We start from the raw sequence: 15,251 nt of genomic DNA, 5'->3' as shown, positions 1-15,251 counted from the left end.
AAGAACTTTAAATGGACCAATAAAGCTTGGACTCAACTTTCCCCTTTTACCAAATCTAATAAGTCCCTTCCACAGCGATACTTTAAGCAAAACCGAATCACCAAATTCGAATGTTATCGGTTTCTTTTCTTGTCAGCATAGCTCTTTTTCCGATCCTGAGCTGCTAACATCCTTTCCCTAATCACTTTCAACTTTTCAGCAGTCTGATGGACAATCTCAGGTCCCATAAACTGCTTTTCTCCAGCTTCAAGCCAACAAGATGGCGTACGACACTTCTGTCCATACAAAGCGTGATAAGGTGCCATCTTTATGCTCGAGTGGAAACTATTGTTGTAGGAAAATTCTACTAAAGGTAAATGTTCATCCCAGTTACCTTGGAATTCCATGGTACATGCTCTCAACATATCTTCAAGTGTTTGTATTGTTCTTTCGCTCTGACCATCAGTTTGTGGATGGTAAGCTGTACTTAAACACAACTTGGTACCCATTTCCTCTTGTAGACTTTTCCAAAATCATGATGTGAAACGACTATCATGATCTGATACAATTGCAAGCTTATCCATAGACCATTTTTCATTGGCTGCTATGAAGTGTGCGCTCTTGGTGAAACGATCCACAACCACCCAAATCATGCCGTGACCGCTCTTTGTTTTGGGTAGCTTAGTCACAAAATCCATGGTGATGTCTTCCCATTTACCCATGGGTACAGGTAAAGGTTCTGAACTCCCATATGGTTTATGATGTTGTGCCTTAACTCTTGCACGTGTCACACATTCAGCCACATACTTAGCAACATCGAGCTTCATCGTTGGCCACTAGTAATAGGGTTTTAAATCCCTATACATTTTCGTACTTCCGGGATGAATCGAGTACATGGTCTTGTGAGCTTCTTCCATCAGAACATCTCTTACTCCTCCCGTCTTAGGTACCCAAATCCTATCTTGGAATACCTTCAACCCTTGGTTGTTTATACCGAATACTAATGTTTTGCCCAAACGTTCTTCTTTTCGGTCATTCTTCTCTAAAGCTTCTTCCTGAGCTTTCTTTATACTCTCCACAATTGTTGAGACAACCTCAATTCTCAACGCTCTTGGCCTTTTCTTTTCAAGGTTGACTTTCCGACTGAGAGCATCAGCAACAACATTTGCTTTACCAGGGTGATAAAGTATCTCACAGTTGTAGTCTTTGAGTAATCCAGGCAGCATTGTTGCCTCGTATTCAGTTCCTTCTGATTAAAGAGATACTGGAGACTCTTATGATCACTGAAAAGTTTGCACTTCGTACCATAGAGGTAATGTCTCCATATTTTTAAAGAGAAAACTACCACTACCAACTCCAAATCATGAGTAGGGTAATTCTTTTCATGCTCCTTCAGTTGTCTTGATCCATATGCTATCACTTTATCTCGCTGGGTCAGAACACAACCTAACCCAACTCCAGATGTATCACTATAGACTGCAAAGTCTTCAACTCCTTCGGGTAAAGAAAGAATTGGTGCTTCACATAATTTCTTCTTCATCTTCTCAAAGGCTTTGTTATGTTTTTCACTCCAAGTATAAGTAGCTCCTTTGTGGGTCAAGGCTGTCAATGGAGCGGCTATCGAAGAAAAGCCTTGGATAAATCTTCGGTAATATCCAGCTAATCCTAAAATGCTTCGAATCACTGTAGGACTTTTTGGTTCTTCCCACTTCATTACAACTTCAATCTTTGCTGGATCAACCATTATTCCTTCTTGGTTAATCACATGACCCAAGAATTGGACTTCTTGAATCTAAAATTCACATTTGGAGAACTTTGCATACAACTTCTCCTTTTTCAGAACTTCTAGCACTTCACGTAGATGCTTTTCATGCTCCTATTTGTTTTTCGAGTAGATGAGAATGTAATCGATGAACACTATCACAGATTTATCGAGGAATGGTTTACAAACCCTGTTCATCAAATCCATGAATGTTGCAGGAGCATTGGTTAGCCCAAATGACATAACCAAAAACTCATAGTGTCCATATCTCGTTCTGAATGCAGTCTTTTCGATATCCTACTCTCTCACCTTTAGTTGATGGTATCCCGACCTAAGATCGATCATCGAGAAATAGCTCGAACCCTGTAACTGGTCGAACAGGTCATCGATCCTTGGCAACGGGTACTTGTTCTTTATCATTTCTTTGTTCACCTCTCTGTAATCAATACACATTCTCATGCTTCCATCTTTCTTTTTTACAAATAACACCGGAGCTCCCCAGGGTGATGAACTAGGTCGAATGAAACCGCTGTCCAACAGCTCCTGAAGTTGCGTCATGAGCTCCTTCATCTCCGTTGGTGCTAATCGGTAAGGTGCCTTTGCTATCGGTGGTTTTCCTGGTAACAAGTCCATACGAAACTCCACTTGCCTATCAGGTGGTAATCCGGGAAGATCTTCAGGAAAGACTTCTGGATAATCACATACAACCGGTATATTCTGCACCTCTTTCTTCTCCTTCTTAGCATCAATTACGAATGTCAAGTATGATGCACATCCTTTGGACAAACATTTCCTGGCTTTTATCAGGGAGATAATTCCAGAATTCACTCTGTGTTTGTCCCCGTACACCATAAATGATTCTCTTCTGGGTGGGTTCACTCTTAAAATCTTCTTCTTGCAAAGAATCTCAGCATAATTGGCGCTAAGCCAATCCATACCCAAAATGATGTCGAAATCGTTTAACTCTATGGGTAATAGCTCTTCGTGGAATTCGTTTTCGTTTAGGTCAATGACAATGTTCCTAATATGATTACTAACAGGTACGAATTTGCCACTGGCAACTTCTACAATCAGGGCATTATCAAGTTTTTCTACAGGTAATGCTAATTTCCCACCAAATTTATGTGACACAAAGGAGTAGGGCTCCGGAATCAAATAGTATGTTTCCAGGCAAACCATTTACAAGAAAGGTACCTGAAACGACGTCTGATGCCTCCTCTGCAGCCTTAAGTGTCATCTGGAAGGCTCTCGCCTTCGGTTTTGGTGGTATGTTGGGTCTTCCTACCTCCTTCTTCTTTGGGCAATCTTTTGAAATGTACCCCTCCTCGTTGCACTCATAACAGACCTTCTTAGTCAATGTGCATTCGTTGGCATAGTGCCCAGGCTTTCCACATTTAAAACAAGTGACCCCTCCATCACACTTCCTAGAGTGCTTCTTCTTACACTTATCACACCACTTCGCTTCTGATCCTCCTCCTCTCGAACCAGACTTCGAGAATCTACTCTTCTTGTTGGACTTCGAGGATCCATCGAACATCCGTTTCTCACCAACCTCAGCCCTTTCTAGACCTCTTTCCTTTTGTTGGGTATCCACATTCATAGCTGCTCAAACGGCTAATTTCAGAGTGGTTGCCATCTTCACTGTTGGGCCAAAGTCAGCCAGCAGTCTGTTTGCGAACTTCTCTACTTTGGAAAGTTCAGTTAGGACTACGTATGGAAACAACTTCATCTTTTCCGTGAATGCAACAGCATAGTCATCGATGCTCATTTTCCCCTTTTTCAAATTTTGGAACTCATTGTTCAGATTAATGAGATCTATCTCTGAACAGTACTGCGCCTTCAGTTGTTCCAAGAACTTATCCCACGACATTTTCAGAGCATCTCCTCGCGGCATTGTATCTGCCAATAACTTCCACCAGCTCAAGACTCCAGTTTTCAATTGTCTCACAGCGAAGACAGTCTTCTGCTTCTCGCTACAGTCGCAAATTTTAAAAACCATTTCCATCTCGGAGATCCAGTCCATGATCTCAACAGGCTTTGGGCTTCCTGAGAGACATGGTGGTTTCGCACCCAAGAAATTTTTGTACATCTGCCCATCCTTGTTGTTTCTTGCTTCTGGGCCATCCCTTTGCTCACCTTGAGTCCCTATTTGACTCACTTCGCAGCTGTAGTTTCCTTCCTCGGATTGCTCGGGAACTGGCTCCATCGGTTCAACATGTATGGTAGATTCGTCCCTATTTTCGTGGAGCATTCGTCTTATTTCTTCCCTTTGTTCAACTAGCATAGCCTGAATTACGGCTTGAACTCCAGCCATGGTGACTGGCTTAGGTGCAACTTCTTCAACAACAAGTATTTGCTGAACCACTGGGGGTTGGTTCCTATCTCCATTTGCGTTTGCGTTTCTGCTACGGGTCTTTGCCAACTTGATCTATACACCGAATAAGGTGAATTTAGATCTTTATTCACTATAGACTCTGAAACATTTACATGCTAGTTCTAATATCGTAATCATATGCTTAGAATCCTACACACATAATGTTTTCCAGATCCGGTCAGCAACAGACCATAGATCCGAACAATAATATCATGTATAGCAAACACATAACATTTAGCACATAAAAATATTTAAGGCATCTTTCCTTAAATATAGTAGTGCTCACACCTCACAATCATTGCTTAGCATTCTAAGTTTAAGTCTAGAAATCCTACAAATTCCTAGTTCGCTTAAACTAATGCTCTGATACCAACTGTGACATCCCCAATTTCACGGCCAGAAAAGATCGGTTTTGTTTATACTTTATTTCAAAATCAGAGTAACCTTTTAATAAAAGAATTGCGGAATTTGTCCCAAAACAATAATATGATAAACATTTATCAAAAGCATTTCCTTAGAAATGTATTTCATTAAAAGACTTGGGATGTCATGTTCGATACAGTACATAAGTATAAACAGTACATTATAAGCCTTACAACAGTTATTTACAACTAATGGCCTATAATCCAAAAGTCCCTCATCATCATCATAATTATGCTCTGAGTCCACTACCTGTAAAACAGAAAGCTGAGTGGGTCAAGCTTGGGAGCCTGGTGACCATATAGGGTTTTCAACCCACAAATAATAATAAATTTATTAATTTTCATCGATCAACAATAAATTTATTAATTTCATCAACCAACAATAACCCTGATTACCCATTCTCGTTATCCTCACTTTACGTCCCTAAACACCTATACAAGGGACCTAGTCTAAGGATTTAATCATCGGGATGCACACTACTGCTAAGGGGGTTCCTCAACAAAAAATGTCCTAAAGGCAACCATGAGGGGGATGGAGTATACCAGTGAACACATCGTTCACAACACCTACAGGTTGGGAGAATGTTAGCGTTCCACTGTACTATCTAGAAGAGTCTGTGGTCGTCATCCATACACCGCTAGATGACTGGAACAACAACATCGAGGCCTCTCATCATTTTAACACACATCAACTATTTTTTCTACCCATGTTCTACCCAACATATTTGTAGATAAAATACATATACAGTTTATAATTTGTATAAAACACTGTATTCAACAATCATCTCAAATAAACAATCAATATAATTACACATAACACGTATTTTATAGAAAATACTTCATATCTATGTGTAAGATGAAAGTGACTATACAGTCACTTGATTTGATGATAATCGGGTAGCAATTTGTTCCTTAAAATGATCGTTTCTTATAAAGCCGGGAGGTTTATTGAGAAACCGGGCTCTGCGAGAGTTGGAGCTTCAAAACCGAAAAGATAATATTTTCCAGGTTTTCGGGCACTTCGGGAGGTATTCCGGGCTTTAAAAATGATACCGGGGCTTCGAGGGAAGTCAAAATAGTCAAAATATAAGTTTAGGGGTGTAAAATGACAACTTTGCAATTCTAGTCGGCAAATCTCGCATCCCTCTTATTTATAGGGTGCGAGTCCGAGGGGTGATTGGCTAGGGAAGCTCCACGTAGCTGCTTGCGAGGCTCGGTCACGAAGGGAGGAGGTGGCTGCGAGGGAGCGAGGCATGGAGGCGAGGCGCGTCGGAAGAGGATAGGTCGCGAGGCTCGTCGAATCCGGAAGCAACACGCGTCGGATGCAGCGAAGGCCAGCGAGGCTCGGTTGCGAAGGGCGCGTTGGAGGATGCAAAGGTGAGACGTGGCTGCCTCGGATTCTTCCACAGAGGCGACACGCGCTTGATTCCGGCTGGACCTCTGCTTCGGCATATCAGAGGCTGGCACGCGTCGGTCTCGGATTCGGCCACGACTCGGCAATGCACTAGCTTCGGCCTCGATGACGTGTCCGGTTACTGTTCATGCGAAAATTTCTGAATTTTGAGCCCCGAACTTCTAAAATCCATAACTTTCGCATACAAGCTCCGTTTTTGACGTTCTTTATATGTACGCGTAGCTAAAATCATGCTCTACAACTTTTGTTTGGACTTCATCGGCTAATTTTGATATTAATTTTAATATTATTATTTTTAACAGACCGGGATAGGATAATCCGTTAAAAATTCATAACTTCTTAATCCGACGTCCATTTTCGTCAATCTTTTTACCGTTGTACTGCTATTGACAAGACCTTCGATTCTCGTTTAGGTTGTGTCGGCTAAATTTCGCTCGATCTTAAATTCGAGTATTTAGTTGTCTACTGCTAAGCTAAAACTTAGAAAAATCATAACTTCCTCATACAAAGTCAGATTTGGGCGTTCTTTTTATCGAACTTCTTGGTTTAACGAATACTACGAGTTTAGTTTAGATTGTTAAGGCTAAAAAGCAATTTATCGTAATATTCAGTTTTTATGCTTCCCGATGTCGTGCAGGTTTTGTCGCGAAACTTCGACAGGTCATAACCTTTTCGTTATAACTCGAATTTCGATGTTCTTTATATCTCCGGAATTCTTGTTTCGGCCACTACAAAATTCTTAAAAGATATCGACTTTTTATAATATTTATTTTAAATGCTTATTTTTATTATTAATTAAGTAAATCACAATAATTAGGCAAATAAGCATATAATTCACATAATATTCACATAATTCCTCTTTATTACTTCAAAATGAGTTACAAAGGTTGACCTAGACTATTACAACTTTATTAATGCTTTTAGCCCAGAAACACAAGCGTTACAATTTTCCACTTCATTTATGATAAAATCACTAACCTGGAACATTAGAACACGTCCTCGGTAACACTCCACAAAGATACGCGAGTGGAGGACCCCCTTTGTAACCAGAATCACAAACAGGATTTTCTGCATTATTACTTGTAAATTTGTTAATCTTAATAATTGGAGACATGTCCTCGGAAACACTACATAGAGATACGTGAGTGGAGGACTGCCCCTGTAACCAGAATCTCTTGGAGGGAGAGCGTGACTTCAGTGTATAGATTTATACGGGATTGACAACCCCGCACCTGGATGCTAGCTACAGTCGAACCGAAAGGTTCAATGGTGACGAAAGTCGTAAATTGATGATGGACTACTTATTTCCATATATAGTCTATCGTATGGTTATGGAACTCACAATTTAGATAACAGAGATTTAGTTGTTGGTAATAATGGATCTAGTAAACTAATAACCTTATGAATTAGTTTACTTTTCGCACAATAGTTTTATATATGTGTTAAAACTAGCAAACATTTCAAGGATAACCAGATTTTCAGGAAACAACACACAAACACTTTAAGTATGGTAGATACTTGTACACTACAATCAGAACCGATAACCAATTACAAACTTTTAAGGAAAATAAGGGTTTTTACTGGGATAACAAACTGTACATAACCAGAACGTATAACAAACGGATAATCAAACTTTACACAAAAGAAAATATGGGATTTTCTTGGATAACAAACATTTTCAGAAACCAAAAGAATCTTGTTCATTTTCAGAAAACAAACCTCTTGTGAACTCACTAGCTTTATGCTGATTTTCAAATTACTTGTATCCTCAGGTCCACATTAGACAGGTTCCCGCAGTCATTTGGAGAAGACGGAGCATTTTAGAAGTCATGTCTTTACTTTTGTTGAAACTATTGTACAGTTAAATCATGTATCACTTTACTTTTAAACAAATGTAATTATTTATATGTAATGTAATGTTTTGTGTTTACTATGCTTACTATGTACATTGATTGTGATACTACATATGACGTCATCCGCCCCGGAACGTTTCCGCCATCGGTTTCGGGGTGTGACACGTTCGCTCTATTTCGCTTGCCTAATTTTTCAAACACAGTTTTAAGGATTCGGTACCGAATCTACTTCCATCATTCCCAAACCTTGCAAAATTTTATTGAAGCTTGCTTCTGGTAATCCTTTGGTGAAAATGCCTGCAACTTGATCTGAGGACCTAACAAAATGGACTTCCACATTTCCATCTTCAACATGGTCCTTGATGAAATGGTACCTAAGTGCAATGTGATTTGTATTGGGGTGCTGCGCTAGATTTTGACAAATTCTTATCACGCTTTCAGAGTTACAATAAAGAGGAATCTTCTTCATACTCAGTCCATAGTCTCTAAGTTGACTTTGTATCCAAAATACTTGTGAGGTACACGAGGCAGCAACAATGTATTTTGCTTCGACTGTTTAGAGAGACACACAGGTTTGCTTCTTCAATTGCTAACTAACTAGCTTCCATCAGGGCACTAGCATCCTCCCGTTGTGCTCATTCTATCTAGACCGCATCCACCCAAATCAGCATCTGAAAAGGCTTGAACAAAGAACTCGGATTTGGCTGGGTACCAGAGACCGAACGATGAGGTTCGCTTTAAATAGCAAAAAACATTCTTCATTGCCACCATGTGAGGTCCTCTAGGATTAGCTTGAAACTTTGCATAATAACAGATAGAAAAAACATAATGTCTGGTCCAGTAGCAGTTGGATACATGAGAGATCCTATCATTTGATGATAGAGAGTCATGTCAACAATAGGCTTTTCCAGAGATGGTGTTAACTTAGTGCCAAACGCCATCGGAACCTTCACCTTCGAGTCTCCCTTCATACCAAATTTTGCCAATAAATTCTTCGTGTAGGCGTCCTGGTTAATAAAAATACCTTTTGGTCCCTATGTTATATTCAACCAAAGAAAAAAGTTAATTGGACCCATTGAGCTCATTTCAAATTTAGTCTCCATCAGCTTCCTGAATTTAGCTATTAAGTTAAGATTTGTGGAGCCGAAGATGATATCATCGACATAAATTTGAACTATCTTTAGATGTTCTCCTTTTTCCTTGCGAAAGAAGGTTTGGTCAACCAGAACTTGCTTGAATTTAGACATTTTTAGAAAGCGGGTTAATGTTTCGTACCAGGCCCTTAGTGCTTGCTTCAATCCATACACAACTTTATCCAATATATAGCAACGATCAGGGAATTTCTCATTAACGAACCTGGGTAGTTGCTCAACATACACTGTTTCTTCTAGTTCTCCATTTAGGAAGGCACATTTCACATCTATTTGAAAGACTTCGATGTTTTTATGAGCAGCATATGCTAGAAAGATTCGAACCAATTCCAATCTGGCTAAAGGTGCGAACATCCCTCATAGTCTATTCCTTCTTCTTGGCAATATCCTTTTACCACCAGCCGAGCCTTATTCCTAATAACATTGCCTTTTTTATCCATCTTGTTCATGAAGACCCACATCAATCCAACCACAGAAGCATCCTTTGGTATGGGTATCAGTCTCCAAACTCAATTGTGTTCAAACTCATGGAGTTCATCTTGCATTGCATGTACCCAATCAGCATGATCAAGTGTAGTGTTGACCGTCTTTAGTTCGATTTTAGAAACAAATGAATTAAACATGCAGAATTCAACATGAGAAAATAATGCAGTTTGCTTCGCTTTCAATTGAAACCGAGTGAGAACTCGTTCGGATGATTCACCAATTATATGTGTATTACGATGATCCTTAGTCCATTTTGTTAAAGGAGGGTAGTTCGGGTCATAAACAGGATCCAACTCTGCATTAATCTCTTCTTCAAATTCTATTTAATCATCTTCATCATTTATATTTGTATTCTCCCCTCAAATGGTAAAGTATATCCAATGTTAGGTTCAGGAGTCTCTCCTTTGGTTGGAGTAGGACGTTCTCTTTCAGTTGGAGAAGGGTTCTCCCCCTCGACTGGACCATCATGAGTTAGTGTTGGTTGTTGCCCCTTGATTGGCAGTTCAGTTGTGTGGGTGAAAGATGGACCGCCCCCTCGTACACCCAGTTTTTGTCTGGAGGATTTGTTGAAGGTGGAACTTCAGCTGGTTTTGAAGGATCTTTTTCCATTTCTTTTGTAGCTTCATCAATAATCTTCTTCTGATGGTCGATTTTGTTTTCTGCTACTTTCGCCTCTGAGAGTATGTCCTTTTCTGGTTCGTCGAATAGCCTTATGTATTCTTCAAACACGTAGGAAATAGGAACTGAGACTTGACCTGATTCTGGAAATATTTCCCCAGTGTCACTCTCGATTGTTTGAATTTTCCTCATGTAGTTGTCATCAAACGTTACGTAGTAGGTTTCTTGAATCCGTTTGGATTGTTGATTCAAAATCCTGTAAGCGTTTGAAGTTAGTGAATAGCCAAGAAAAATTCCTTTGTCAGCCTTGACATCAAATTTGTTTCGGTTCTCTTTGGAGTTAAAAATGAAGCATTTGGAACCGAACACTTGGAAAAACTTAACATTGGGCTTCCGGTTGTTCAGAATTTTATACGGAGTGATGGCGAATTACTTGTTAAGTAGGGACCGGTTCTGAGTATAGCATGCAGTAGCAACTTCATCAGCCCAGAAGTATAGATGGAGTGAAGCGAAGCTCAGCATTGTTCGGGCTGCCTCACACAAGGAACGGTTTCATCTTTCAACAATTCCATTCTGTTGTGGGGTATAAGGAGCTGAGAAGTTGTGAGAAATTCCCTTTTCAGCTAGAAAATCTTCGAACTCTTTATTCTTCAATTCAAGCCCATCATCACTTCGAATGTTCCTCACCACCTTTCGCAGTTGAAGTTCGACTTGCTTGATAAAAAATTTCAACTTTGTAGTCGCCTCTGACTTCTGTTTAAGAAAGAATACCCAAGTGAAACGTGAAAAATCATCTACTATAACAAGAATGAACTTAATGCCATTGATGCTTTCAATAGCCGAAGGTCCACATAAGTTAATATGCAAAAGCTCAAGAGCTTCAACAATCTTGGTATTGATACGTGCTGGATGGCTCTTTCGGCTTTGTTTACCCATCTCGCATGCTGCTCACAGGTGTTCCTTATCAAACTTGAGGACTGGAAGATCTCGAACATGATTACCGACCACCAATTTAGTAATATCTTTAAAGTTTAGATGTGATAGGCATCGGTGTCATAGCCAGCTTTCATCAGAATTCGCCTTAGACAACAGCCAAATGGATGGTTTTCCTTTAATTGGACTGAGGTTTGGGTGGTACATCTCTCCTTTTCATTCAGACTTTAACAAGACACTTTTGGATTGCTTTTCGAAAATTTCTAGTCCTTCATCATCGAATGAGACTTTCAACCCAGTACCAACAACCAATTGAGATACACTTATGAGATTGTGATGCAATCCTTTCATGTACGCCACTTTTCGAATTGTGAACTCTCCGTTGGTTATCATCCCATATCCTCTGATTCTTCCATAAGAGTTGTTGCCATACTTCACACATCCACCATCCTTAAGGGACCGAAACTCCATTAGCTCTTCCTCTTTCGCTGTCATGTGATGTGAGCAGCCACTGTCATTGTACCGTTCATCATCGAATTGCTCATCACTTATAAAATGAAAATTTAAGCAGATTTAGGAACCCAAAGTCTCTTGGGCACAACTGAGTTTTTCACAGAAAAAGGAATAGCAACAGATATATGAAAAAGATATGTTTTTTTTATGTGTGTGGTTTCATCTTTTCTTTTAATGGTGTACACTTTTATTTTATTTTTATCTTGTTTAAATTGCAATGTACCAGATTGTGTTTTGACAGTTGGAATTTTCTTTTGATCCCTAGGGTTAGCTTCCTTTTTATTATTATTGATGTATGTATTAGAATCAAGCTTTTCCTTCCCTTTAACATCCTTTGTTGAGTAAGGTTTTTTGTTGGGAAGAACCGAAACTTGACCTTCGAATCTCAGTTTTGGAGTTGGGATCGAACCTTGATGTTCGGGTATGAACTCTATTGTTGAGACCAAAATTTTATGTTCGGTTCTATCCTTTGGAGTGGGAACAATGACTGGATTTTTGGTTTTGAGCTCTGGAATTGAAAGAGATGGGATTGAAAATTTTCTTTCTTTTGATCTCAGGTTTTTCATTTTCTTCAGCCTTTGCTTCTTTCTTCGAGGGAACATGGTTAGGGTTTTGAGACTTCCAAAACCTTTTTCCCTCACTCAGATTCATGATGTATCTCTAGTTTCTTTGGCGTTTCTGTTCAGCCAACTGCTTTTGAGATTTATGAATGTTGAATCTTGATTTGGGATCCCATTTTTAACTTCTGTTGAGTTGGAATATACATTGGGTGTGTTCTTCAGTTCTTCTGGTGTCTCTTTTGTCCCACTTGAACTTGGTTTGTCAAAGCTTGAGGGCTTTTTGATTGGTTCAGAAACATATCTACCATTTACCCTCCGTGAGGTTCGCTCTGATAGACCAATAGTGTCTTATTGATAGGAGCATACCAAAAATAATTATCACACCCTTCAGCATTGTCTTTGTCAACTAGGATTTTTAGTTCTGTTGTTTGTTTTTCCAGTGACCCCTGTGACAGCATAAACCTGATTTGGCACGGTTTGAACCTTCTAGTAAACCACTCCCTTCTCTTTGAGTTTCTTTGACTTATCCTTTAACAAACGTGCATATTCAACTGAATTTTCGGATATAAGGGGTTTCGCGTTTTCGCTTTTCAAGAACTTAGAGCAATCAACTACATCTTCCACCGAAATTTCACTCATCTCACTCTCCTCATCAAATTCAGACGTATTTTACATTCATTTTATGTTCGGTGATTAATTTGGAGTTTGAGGGGTCAAATGATTGTAAGGTCTCTGTCTTAATTTTCATTTTCATCTAAGAGCCTTTTAAGCATGCATTCTTGTTCCTTTGAGTCAATGAAAGACTCAATTTTGTCCAGACTGATTTTATAAGTGACAGAAGTCTCTTCTGAGGCCATTATGTATTCACATTCAGCAATGACCTCATCATCCTTAAACTCAAGAAAGGGTAAGATCATCTTATGAATCGTTTTCCTTATTTCACAATCTAAATGCAATTGAGTAATATTTGTATATAAACGTTTAGCAACTGTGCAAAAAATGTTTCTTTGTTTTAAAAACTTCAAATTGTCTCTCTGCAAATAGATAATCTCATCACTAGCCCTGGTTAATTCCATCTCCTTCAGCTCAATCCACATGCGTCTCTCCTCACTCTTCGATGACTCCCTGCTGGGTTGGTGAGTTAGGTTAGAGTTTGTAAAGCAAGTTTGCATGACACTACTACTTAGATCACTGAATTTAAATTTAAGTTCGTTTAATTCCTCTTCAAAATTTGTGATGGGAACTTTAAGAGATTCGAGGATGGATTGTACCTTTTTAATCAACCGATCACAGTCGTTAATCTTTTCACTCATGGGCTTTGCTGCAAAACACTTGTCCACCTTGAAGTTCGGCTCCTTACACTCGTCTTCTATTGGTACACCTGCAGTCACCATCAAGCACTTCCCAGCCGAACCCTTAACTTTCTCTCTCACCACATATGCTCTGCCATACGTAGGCTTCCTCACTTCTTCATCCTCAGAGTCTATTGACCAGACTTCAACGCCTCCAAACTCATCATTGACCACATCCTCCTGCACAATCAAGACATTCATAGAATTGTTAGCTGCCTTATTTTTCTTTAGCTCTTCCAGCTTTCATGCATGATAAGCCTCATCATCTTCACCATCCCTTTTCACTACCATCTTTCATAACATGCAATCTTTGGCAAAGTCATTCTTTCCGTGACAATAGTTGCAGTCGTATCCAGAATCTCCTATTAGCTTGATTTCTTTCTTATCATCATCCTTTTGAGAGACGTTCTTTGATTCTTCTTTCACCTTCTCGGAGCTGTAACTCCCTTGCTAGTTTCAGTTCTTATTGGCAGAGAATTTCCTTCTTGCAAACTTTTTACGGTTGGACACCATCATTGCATATTCTTCACCTGTAAGGTCACACTCAAACAAATCCGAGTCATCTTCTTCTTCCGTCACATTCTTCCCTTTTGAGATAAGGGCTAAAGAGCCCATGGCAGACACCACCTTTGCTTCTTTTGTTACTTTGCTTTCATGGGATTTTATGATACCCATCAGTTTTGCCAGTGAGTAAGATTTTAATTGTTCATGATCCTTTACAGTTGAGACCATTGCCATCCACTCAGGTCTTAGGCCATTCATAAACGTGACTTGCTATTCGATCTCCTTTCTTTCAATATTGTGCTTCATCATCTTGATGAGCAGATGATTGTAGCAATCAAACGTCTGAAGAAGAGTCTCCTTAGGTTTTTTAGCAAAAGCAGCGAACTCAGAGAGTAACAAGGTTTGTATTGAGTATTCTAGATATTTTCCGGTTGAATACAATTCTCTCATCCTGTCCCATATTTCTTTTGAGGTAGCGTATGAACTTACCAAACAGAAGGTATTGGCTTGTAGGGAAAATCTGATCATCCTCAAGGCTTTAAGATTGCACAACTGCTTTTCTTTTTCATCTTGTGGAATCTTCTCTACATCCACCAAAAGCTGAATGTACTCCTTTTGAGTCTTCACTATCCTACTTGTTCCAGCATGAACAAACGAACCAATTGTGATAGCCTCCCAGATGAGATAACCATTGTCTTTAGATCCAACCACGTAATCTTCAAAGTGATGCACCCACACTTCATAGTCTTGAGTGTAAAGAATGGAAACTCTTGTGGATGATCCAATGTTATTCTAGATGTTGATGGGATTGATTTGAGAGTCTTCATGTGACATGTTGATCTTGTGCTATGGATCTGATAGAATCAGACTTGTAAACTTGAGATTAGGGTTTTATCAAACTCTACGGTTACCATCAATAGGTAGAAGATGGGCTTTATATATTTGATAAAAGCGGAAACCCTAATGAATTCTTCACACATAAGGAATGTGTATGAGTAACACAGTCTCCTGCTCTAATACCAATTGTTGGAATAAAAAAACTCCTTAATGATCGTTAGATTCACGCAGAAAAATAAAAGAGAAAGAGTTGATGAACACAAGAATGGTTAAACTGATGTCGAATGATTAACTTCAACCTCAGAAGAGCTCGATTAAGAGCTTCAACTGTAGAGATGTTTAGGCTTACAAAGCAACAACAATAATAATTAACTCAATTCCTTAAGGCATACATGCATGCACTATATATAATACGTAACCCTAACTATAATCACAGTTGGACAGGCCCAAACCGGATATACAAAAGACTGGCCCGTGACGAACACATAATACC

Source organism: Lactuca saligna, chromosome 4, assembly GCF_052625555.1.
Source record: "Lactuca saligna cultivar CGN05327 chromosome 4, ASM5262555v1, whole genome shotgun sequence".
Taxonomy (NCBI): Eukaryota; Viridiplantae; Streptophyta; class Magnoliopsida; order Asterales; family Asteraceae; genus Lactuca; species Lactuca saligna.
Note: the sequence above shows the minus strand (reverse complement) of the source record.